Raw genomic sequence first — 10168 nt, 5'->3', positions numbered from 1 at the left:
AGGCTCTGGGAGGCCGTCCTGGGCTCGTGGGTTGGGAGCCTCATCTTGTGAAAATGTCCGGTAGTTCCTAAGGCACCCTCAATTTCAATGTCATTCCTGTAAAATCATGGTGGCAGATCCTATAAATAGGAAAAAAAAAAAACCTGTGACATCCATCCGCCCCCACAAATGACCCCGGACAGCAAATCAGTATTGGAGAAGCAGGACAGAGCGGGACGCAGCACTTTCCTATTTCAAACGATGTCACAGAGACACAGGATAAAGCAGTGTTGTCCTCGGGATCCCACCTGGCTCTGTAAGTTAAGCATCCGGCTCCTGACCTCACCTCCGGTCCTGATCACGGGGTCGTGAGTTCTAACCCTGGGCTGGTCCATGGATGAGGCCTGATGCCTACTTAAACAAACTAGACCCACGAGGGTTGGTCCCAGCATAAGCTGAAGGAGCAGAACAGAGAGTCCAGAAGGAAACGTGCTCTGATACAACTGATTTTTTAAAATTAATTTAATTTAAACCAAATTAATTAACGTATAGTGTATTATACTTTCAGAGGAAGAATTCAGGGATTCACCAGTTGGAGATAACCGCAGTGGTCGTGACATCACATGCCCTCCTTCATGCTGGTCCCCTGTTATCCCCTCCCCCATCCCCTCCCCTGCAGCAACACTCAGTTTGTTTCCTATAATTAAGAGTCTGTATTTCCTGCATCTGTGTTCATCTTATTTGTTTTTCCTTCCCTTCACAGATGTTCTGCTTTGCTTCTTTAATTCCACCTATGAATGACACCACAGGGTCATTCTGTTTTCCAAATGACCTATTTCACTTAGGATGATCCCTCTAGTTCTATGCATGACATTGCAAATGGCAAGATTTCCTTCTCTTTGATAACTGAGTACCATTCCTTTCTCTATGACCATCATCTATCTCCCATCCTCTTTATCCCTCATCTGCCACAGGGCACCGAGGCTCCTCCCACAGTGTGGCAATGTGGACCCCGCTGCTGTGGACATTGGGGTGCAGTTGTCCCACATCTCACTGCATCTGTATCTTCGGAGTGAGCTCCAGGCCGTACACCTGCTGGTCGCAGGGCGGCTCTATTTGCAACTTCCTGAGGAGCCTCCACACTGTTTCCAGGGTGCCTGCAGCAGCCCACGGTCCCGCCCACAGTGGAAGAGGGTTGAGTGAGTTTTACAGGACATGGTAAAAGTCTGGTCCACATTTCGTTTCACATCCTTTGGGCTCCAATTCTTTCTCCTTAAGTATTTTTGGGGAAGCCGGGTGTTGGGCTCTTTTTCAGGCAGATGTTTCCGAAGATAACAGGCCACAGCTAGAGCCTGGAAGGAGGCAGAGGTGGGCCCAGAGACGGGCACGCTGCCTCCTGCACAGCCTCCTGTAGCGACTGAGCATCCCGCAGTGGGTGCCCAGCCCAGGCACCGCCCAGGGGGCATGCATGTGCAGTAGGCCTCCTTTGCCTGCACTAACAGGAGCCAGCCTGTGCTGGGGAGGCCTGAGGAAGATGTGGGGACATGTCCACGTGGATGAGCCACAGCCTCCTCAGAAACTACGCAGAGTCTTCAGGGGGATATTGGGCAGCGTTCATGATGACAGGAGCCTCAGTCTCTTCAGGACACACGGTGAGGCTTCAGGAAGATGTGGGCCAACATCCACCCTGACAAGAGACCCTGGGCCGCTTCCGGCCCTGCGGGGAGGCTTCAGGAAATTGTGGGCCTGCACCCACCCTGACAGGAGCCCCTGGGCTGCCTCAGGACCCGCGGGGAGGCTTCAGTAAGATGTGGGCCTGCATCCACGCTGACAGGAGCCCCTGGGCCACCTGAGGACATGCCTGGAGGCTTCTGAAAGATGTGGCGCTGTGTCCACTCTGGCAGGAGCTAACTGGTTCCTCAGGTCATAAGTTGAGGCTTCTGGAAGCTGGGGGCAGCATCCACAGTGACAGGAGCCCCAGCCATTCAGAACCTGTGGTGTCGCTTTGGGAGGACGTGGGGCCACGTCCACACAACAGACACTGATGTCCTCAGGACACCCGGTGTAGTCTTCAGGAAATATGGAGATGCGTCCATGCAGACAGAAGACCCCAGCCTTGTCAGAGCCTGTGGTGAGGCCTAAGGAAGATGTGGATGCTGAATCCACACTGACAGGAGTCTCCAGCCTCCTCAGGATGCACTGTGAAGGATCGGGATGATTTGGGGCCACGTCCGTGCTGACAGGAGCTCCCAGGCTCCTCAAGTCTTATGGTGAGGCAGAGGAAAATGTGGGGCCATGTCCTCCTCAGGACCTGCACTTTGGCTTCGGGACACATGAGGCTGCGTCTAGGCTGACAGGAACCCACAGCCTCCTCAGGACCCACTGTGAGTTTTCTGGGGGACGTGGGTCCATGTCCAGGCTGACAGGAGCCTCCAGCATCCTGAGAACCTGCTGTGAGGCTTCCAGAGTATGTGAGGCATAATCCAGGTTGACAGGAGACCCGGGTCCTCAGTACCCGCTGACTATGACTCAGGAACACGTGGGGCCATGTCCCCACTCACAGGAGCCCGGCTTCCTCAGGACCCCCTGGAGGACTCTGGAGGCGCCGTTGGGGGCCACGTCCATGTCAGAAGGGACTCCTCAGAACTCTGGGTAAGTGAATGGGTAGAATGAATGGTAAGACAGGGGAGGGGAGGCAGTTGGTGGTTAGTCTTAGGTTAGATGTTAGGGGTTAGTGATTATGCTTATGGTTATGGATTAAAGGTTAGGGTGAGGGATAAGGGTAAGGTTCAGTTGTTAGGAGTTAGGATCGGGGTTTGGATTAGGGACAGGAGTTAGACTTAGGGTTAGGGTTTAGAATTTAGGGATTAGGGCAGGAGGTTACGAGTTGGAGTTTGGGTTATGGTTAGAGTTAGGTTTAGGCTAGGTTTGCAGTTGGGGTTAGGGGTTAGGGTGTGAGTTAGGGTTAGGGGTTAGTTTTAGGGTTCAGAGTTAAAGTTAGGGCTAGGTTTAGGGTTAGGGCGAGGGTTAGTTTTAGGGTAGGGGTTAGGGCTAGGGTTAGGGTTAGTGTTTGATTAGGGGTTATGGTTAGGGTTAGGTCAGGGTCAGGGCACGGTTTTGGAAAAGGGTAAGAGAGGGTTAGGCAGTGGGTTAGGGATTTCTTTTAGGGTAGGGTTAGGGTACACTTTGGGATATGAGATAGGATTAGTATTAGAGGGTTAGGGTTAGGGTACAGGTTAAGGTTAGGAATAGGATTTGAGTACATTAAGATAAGGTTAGGGTTAGAGGTTAGGGTTAGGGTTAGATTTAAGGTAAGGGTCAGGGTTAAGGGTTTAGAATAGGTTTAGGAGTTAGGGTGAGGGTTGGCAGGAAGGTTCAGTGAATGTGTTTCGGTCTTGGGGTTTGTGTTTGGTTTTTGATTAGTGATATTTCTTGTTTAAGGGTTAGGTTAACATTAGACTTAAGTGGAGGGTTAGGCTTATGTCTGTGTATGGTTAGAGTTTGTGTCTTGGCATGTGCCTGCACTGGGACTCCTAGCATCTTGGGCAGTTTAGTTTTATGCACTCTATTTAGGTTTTGAGTTCAAAGATAGCCTGACTCCACCAAGTCAGTGGCCTCCCCAGAGAATCAAAATCCATGCTTCTGCTGGGGTGAGAATAGGCATGGCAGGATTCTCCTGAGCTGAGCTAAGGAGGGGATTTGTGGCTCTAAAGACTCTTTGTTTGGATTTTCAGTTGCCTTTCTGACTTTATCTCTTTTGCGCACATGTTTTCTCTATACTACCAATTATTATTTTAAAGATTTATTTGAATTCCTCTTTATAAACACAGTATGATGTAGTTTCAGGTTTACACATAGTGATTCAACCCTTGAATCCAACGCCTGGTTCTGGTCAGGGGTGACCTCCACTATCCCCATCCCCTGATTCCCCATCCCCCCTCCTTCCTCTGGTATTTATTAGTTTATTCACTGTGGTTAAAATGTGTTCCTTGGTTTGCATCTCTCATCCCTCCCTTGGCCCCTTTGCCAATTTGTTTGGTTTCTTAAAATTCACATGTGAATGCAATTGTATGGTATTTGGTATCTGTCTTTCTCTGACTGACTGAGTTCATTTAGCATAGGTCCCTTCCACTTCTCCCACGTCATTGTAAATGGATTCCTTTCATCCCTTCTGATGACCAAGTGATGTCGCAGTGTGTATGTTTACCACATCGTCTCTGCCCATTCATCTGTCAATGGACATCTGGGCTGTATACACAGTTTTGCTGTTGTTGATAACGCTGCTACCAACACTAGGCTGTGTGTTCCTCTTCAAATCTACTAAACTACTTTTGTATCCTCAGGGTAAATACCTAGCTGTGCAATTTTGGTATCGTAGGGTAGCTCTATTTTTAACTTCTTTTTTTTAAGTTTTTTTATGATAGTCACAGAGAGAGAGGCAGAGACACAGGCAGAGGGAGATGCAGGCTACATGTACCGGGAGTCTGATGTTGGATTCGATCCCGGGTCTCCAGGATCACGCACTGGGCCAAAGGGAGGTGCCATACGGCTTCGCCACCCAGGGATCCCCTATTTTTAACTTCTCGAGGACCCTCCAGACTGTTTTCCACAGTGGCTGCACCTTTATGTATTCATGAGAGACACAGAGAGGCAGAGGTATAGGCAGAGGGAAAATGAGGCTCCATGCGGGGAGCCTGATGTGGGACGTGCTCCCCCAGGACCCCGGGATCATGACCTGAGCCAAAGCACATGCTCAACCACTGAGGCACCCAGGTGCCTTGCTGATTCAATTTCTTTGCTAGTTATGGGTCTGTTCATATTTTCTATTTCTTCCTATTTCAGTTTTGCTCGTTTACACATTTCTAGGGATTTGTCCATTTCTTCCAGTTCTCCCAGTTTGTTAGCGTATAATCTTGCATAGTATTCCCTTATAATTGTCTTATTTTTCTGGTGTTGATTGAGATCTCTCTTCTCTCATTTGTGATTTTATTTATTTAGGTTTTCTCTTTTCTCGTTGATAAGGCTGGCTAGGGCTTGATCCATTTTATTAATTATTTTGAAGAACCAGCTCTTAGTTTCGCTATTCCATTCTACTGTTTTGTTGTTTCTGTATTGTTTATTTCTGCTCTCATCTTTATTTTTTCCCTTCTTCTGTAGGCTTTAGGCTTTGTTTGCTATTCCTTTACCAACTCCTTTAGGTGTAGGGTTAGGTTGTGTATTGGAGACTTCTTGTTTCTTGAGGTAGGCCTGTATTGCTATGTACTTCCCTCTTAGGACTGCCTTTGCTACATCCCAGAGGTTTGGAGAAACATGTTTTCATTTTCATTTGTTTTAAATTTCCTCTTTAATTTCCTGGTTGCTCCATTCATTCTCTAGTAGGATGTTCATAATCTCCACGTATTTTTGGTCTGTCCAAATTTGTTCTTACTGTCGACTTCGAGTTTCATAGCCTCATTGTCCAAAAATGTATATGGTGTGATACCAACCTTCTTGTACCTGTTGTACCTGTTGAGGGCTGATTTGTGGGCCATGATATGATCTGTTCTGGAGAATGTCCCATGTGCACTTGAAAGGAATGTGTATTCTGCTTTAGGAATAAATGTTCAGACTATATCTGTTGAGTCCCTGTGGTCCAGTGTGTCAAGGCTGTTGTTCCCCTGTTGATTTTCTGCATAGACGATCGGTCCATGACATAAGTGGGTGTTAAAATCCCCTATCATTGTATTATTATCAGTGTGTTCCTGTACTTTTGTTGTTAATTGGTTACTATATTTTGGTACTCCCATGTTGGCAGCATAAATATTTAGTTGTTTGGTCTTTTTTTTAATAAATTTTTTTATTTTTATTTATTTTTATTTACTTATGATAGGCACACAGTGAGAGAGAGAGAGAGAGAGAGAGAGGCAGAGACACAGACAGAGGGAGAGGGAGAAGCAGGCTCCATGCACTGAGAGCCTGATGTGGGACTCGATCCCGGGTCTCCAGGATCGCGCCCTGGGCCAAAGGCAGGCACCAAACTGCTGCGCCACCCAGGGATCCCAAATTTATTTTTTATTGGTGTTCAATTGACCAACATACAGAATAACACCCAGTGCTCATCCCGTCAAGTGTCCCCCTCAGTGCCCGTCACCCATTCACCCCCACCCCCCGCCCTCCTCCCCTTCCAGCACCCCTAGTTCATTTCCCAGAGGTAGGAGTCTTTATGATCTGTCTCCCTTTCTGATATTTCCCACACGTTTCTTCTCCATTCCCTTATATTCGCTTTCACTATTATTTATATTCCCCAAATGAATGAGAACATACAGTTTGTCCTTCTCCGATTGACTTACTGCACTCAGCATACTACCCTCCAGTTCCATCCACTTTGAAGCAAATGGTGGGTATTTGTCGTTTCTAATGGCTGAGTAATATTCCATTGTATACATAAACCACATCTTCTTTATCCATTCATCTTTCGATGGACACCATGGCTCCATCCGCAGTTTGGCTATTGTGGACATTCTGCTATAAACATCGGGGTGCAGGTGTCCCAGCGTTGAATTGCATCTGAATATTTGGGATAAATCCCCAACACTGCAATTGCTGGGTCGTAGGGCAGGTCTATTTTTAACTCTTTGAGGAACCTCCACACAGTTTTCCAGAGTGGTTGCACCAGTTCACATTCCCACCAACAGTGTAAGAGGGTTCCCTTTTCTCCGCATCCTCTCCAACATTTGCGGTTTCCTGCCTTGTTAATTTTCTCCATTCTCACTGGTGTGAGGTGGTATCTCATTGTGGTTTTGATTTGTATTTCCCTAATGGCAAGTGATGCAGAGCATTTTTTCATGTGCATGTTGGCCATGTCAATGTCTTCCTCTGTGAGATTTCTCTTCATGTCTTTTGCCCATTTCATGATTGGATTGTATGTCTCTTTGGTGTTGATTTTAAGAAGTTCTTTATCGATCTTGGAAACTAGCCCTTTATCTGATACGTCTTTTGCATATATCTTCTCCCATGCTGAAGGTTGTTTTTAGTTTTGGTGACTGTATCCTTTGCTGTGCAAAAGTTTCTTATCTTGATGAAGTCACAATAGTTCATTTTTGCTTTTGTTTCTTTTGCCTTCATGGATGTACCTTGCATAAACTTGCTGTGGCCAAGTTCAAACCGGGTGTTGCCTGTGTTCTCCTCTAGGATTTTGATGGACTCTTGTCTCACATTTAGATCTTTCATCCATTTTGAGTTTATCTTTGTTTATGGTGAAAGAGAGTGGTCTAGTTTCATTCTTCTGAAGGTGGATGTCCAATTTTCCAAGCGCCATCTATTGAAGAGACTGTCTTTCTTCCAATGGATAGTCTTTCCTCCTTTATCGAATATTAGTTGACCATAAAGTTCAAGGTCCACTTCTGGGTTCTCTATTCTGTTCCATTGATCTATGTGTGTTTTTGTGCCAGTACCACACTGTCTTGATGACCACAGCTTTGTAGTACATCCTGAAATCTGGCATTGTGATGCCCCCAGATATGGTTTTCTTTTTTAAAAACCCACTGACTGGGCAGCCCCAGTGGCGCAGCAGTTTAGTGCTGCCTGCAGCCCAGGGCGTGATCCTGGAGACCTGGGATCGAGTCCCACATCAGGCTCCTGCATGGAGCCTGCTTCTCCCTCCTCCTGTGTCTCTGCCTCTCTCTCTCTATGTCTATCATAAATAAATAAATCTTAAAAAAATAAAATAAAATCCCACTGACTATTCGGGGTCTTTTCTGATTCCACAGAAATCTTAAAATAATTTGTTCTAACTCTCTGAAGAAAGTCCATGGTATTTTGATAGAGATTGCATTAAACGTGTACATTGCCTGGGTAACATTGATATTTTCACAATATTAATTCTGCCAATCCATGAGCATGGAATATTTTTCCATCTCTTTGTGTCTTCCTCAATTTCTTTCAGAAGTTTTCTATAGTTTTTAGTGTATAGATCATTTACCTCCTTGATTAGGTATATTCCTAGGTATCTTATGGTTTGGGTGCAATTGTAAATGAGATTGACTCCTTAATTTCTCTTTCTTCAGTCTCATTGTTAGTATATAGAAATGCCATTGATTTCTGGGCAGTGATTTTGGTATCCTGCAACGCTACCAAATTGCTATGAGTTATAGCAATCTTGCGGGGGAGGGCTTCGGGTTTTCTAGGTAGAGTATCATGTCATCGGCTGAAGAAGGGAGAGTTTGACTTCTTTGCCAATTTGAATGCCTTTAATGTCTTTTGTTGTCTGATTGCTGAGGCTAGGACTTCCAATACTACGTTGAATAGCAGTGGTGAGAGTGGACATCCCTGTCTTGTTCCTGATCTTAGGGGAAAGGCTCCCAGTGCTGCCCCATTGAGAATGATATTTGTAGTGGGCTTTTCCTAGATGGCTTTTAAGATGTCGAGGATTGTTCCCTCTACCCTACGCTCTGAAGTGTTTTGATCAGGAATGGATGCTCTATTTTGTCACATGCTTTCTCTGCATCTAATGAGATGATCATATGGTTCTTGGTTTTTCTCTTGCTGATATGATGATCACATTGATTGTTTTACGAGTGTTGAACCAGCCTTGTGTCCCGGGGATAAATCCTACTTTGTCATGGTGAATAATTTTCTTAATGTATTGTTGGATCCTATTGGCTAGGATCTTGTCGAGAATTTTTGCATCCATGTTCATCAGGGCTATTGGTCTGTAATTCTCCTTTTTGGTGAGGGTCTTTGTCTGGTTTTGGAATTAAGGTGATGCTGGCTTCATAGAACGAATTTGGAAGTACTCCATCTCTTTCTATCTTTCCAAACAGCTTTAGTAGGATAGGTATGGTTTCTTCTTTAAACATTTGATAGAATACCCCTGGGAAGCCATCTGGCCCTGGACTTTTGTGTCTTGGGAGGTTTTTGATGACTGCTTCAATTTCCTTCCTGGGTATTGGCCTGTTTAGGTTTTCTATTTCTTCCTGTTCCAGTTTTGGTTGTTTGGGGCTTTCCAGAAATGCGTCCATTTCTTCTAGATTGCCTAATTTATTGGCGTATGGCTGTTTATAATATGTTTTTAAAATCGATTGTATTTCCTTGGTGTTGGTAGTGATCTCTCCTTTCTCATTCATGATTTTATTAATTTGAGTCTTCTCTCTATTCTTTTTAATAAGACTGGCTAATGGTTTATGTATGTTATTAATTCTTTCAAAGTACCAACTCCTGGTTTTGTTGATCTGTTCCACATTTCTTCTGGTCTCGATTTCCTTGAGGTCTGCTCAAATTTTCATTAACTCTCTTATTCTGTTGGGTGTAGGATCTAGCTGCTGTTTTTTTCTCTAGCTCCTTTATGAGTAAGGTGAGCTTTTGTATTTGAGTTCTTTCCAGTTTTTGAATGGATGCTTGTTTTGTGATGTATTTCCTCATTAGGACTGCTTTTGCTGCATGCCAAAGATTTTGAACGTTTGTGTCTTCATTCTCATTAGTTTCCATGAATCTTTTGAATTCTTCCTCAATTTCCTGGTTGACCCTTTCATCTTTAAGCAGGATGGTCCTTAACCTCCAATGTGTGAAGTCCTTCCACACTTCTTGTTGTGATTTAGTTCTAATTTTAAGGCATTATGGTCTGAGAATATGCAGGGGACGATCTGAATCTTTTGGTATCGGTTCAGATGCGATTTGTGACCCAGGATGTGGTCTATTCTGGAGAAAGTTCCATGTGCACTTGAGAAGAATGTTTATTCAATTCAGTTTGGATGTAAAGTTCTGTAGATATCTGTGAAATCTATTTGCTCCAGTGTATCATTTAAAGATCTCGTTTCTTTGGAGATGTTGTGCTTAGAAGACGTATCGAGGGTAGAAAGACCTAGATTGAAGTCACCAAGTATAAGATAATAATTATCTAAATATTTCTTCACTTTCGTTATTATTTGGTTTAAATATTTGGCAGCTCCCACATTCGGGGCATATATATTGAGGATTGGTAAGTCCTCTTGTTGGATAGATCCTTAAGTATGATTTAGTGTCCATCTTGATCTCTCACTACAGTCTTCGGGGTAAATTTTAGTTTACCTGATATAAGGATGGCTAACCCTGCTCTCTTTTGAGGACCATTTGAATGGTAAATGGTTCTCCAACACATTATTTTCAGATTGTAGGTGTCCTTCTGTCTAATATGAGTCTCTTGTAGACAGCAAATAGTTGGGTCCTACTTTTT

At 44.6% G+C, this 10168-nt stretch overlaps 1 long non-coding RNA gene across 2 annotated transcripts in view; it reads left to right on the top strand.

Annotated features, from left to right (window-relative positions):
• The first annotated feature begins 715 nt into the window (after positions 1–715).
• LOC119878371 overlaps positions 716–10168 on the top strand; it is a 28088-nt gene continuing 18635 nt past the window's right edge. For both annotated transcript variants that reach the window (XR_005386819.1, XR_005386818.1), the window contains exon 1: positions 716–2631. This is a non-coding gene — a long non-coding RNA (uncharacterized LOC119878371). The remainder of the gene's footprint in view (positions 2632–10168) is intronic.

The sequence above is a fragment of the Canis lupus genome, unplaced genomic scaffold (genome assembly GCF_011100685.1).
Source record: "Canis lupus familiaris isolate Mischka breed German Shepherd unplaced genomic scaffold, alternate assembly UU_Cfam_GSD_1.0 chrUn_S1561H1749, whole genome shotgun sequence".
NCBI lineage: Eukaryota > Metazoa > Chordata > Mammalia > Carnivora > Canidae > Canis > Canis lupus.
The sequence above is the reverse complement of the archived record's forward strand: the minus strand, read 5'-3'. Positions and strand labels throughout refer to the sequence as shown.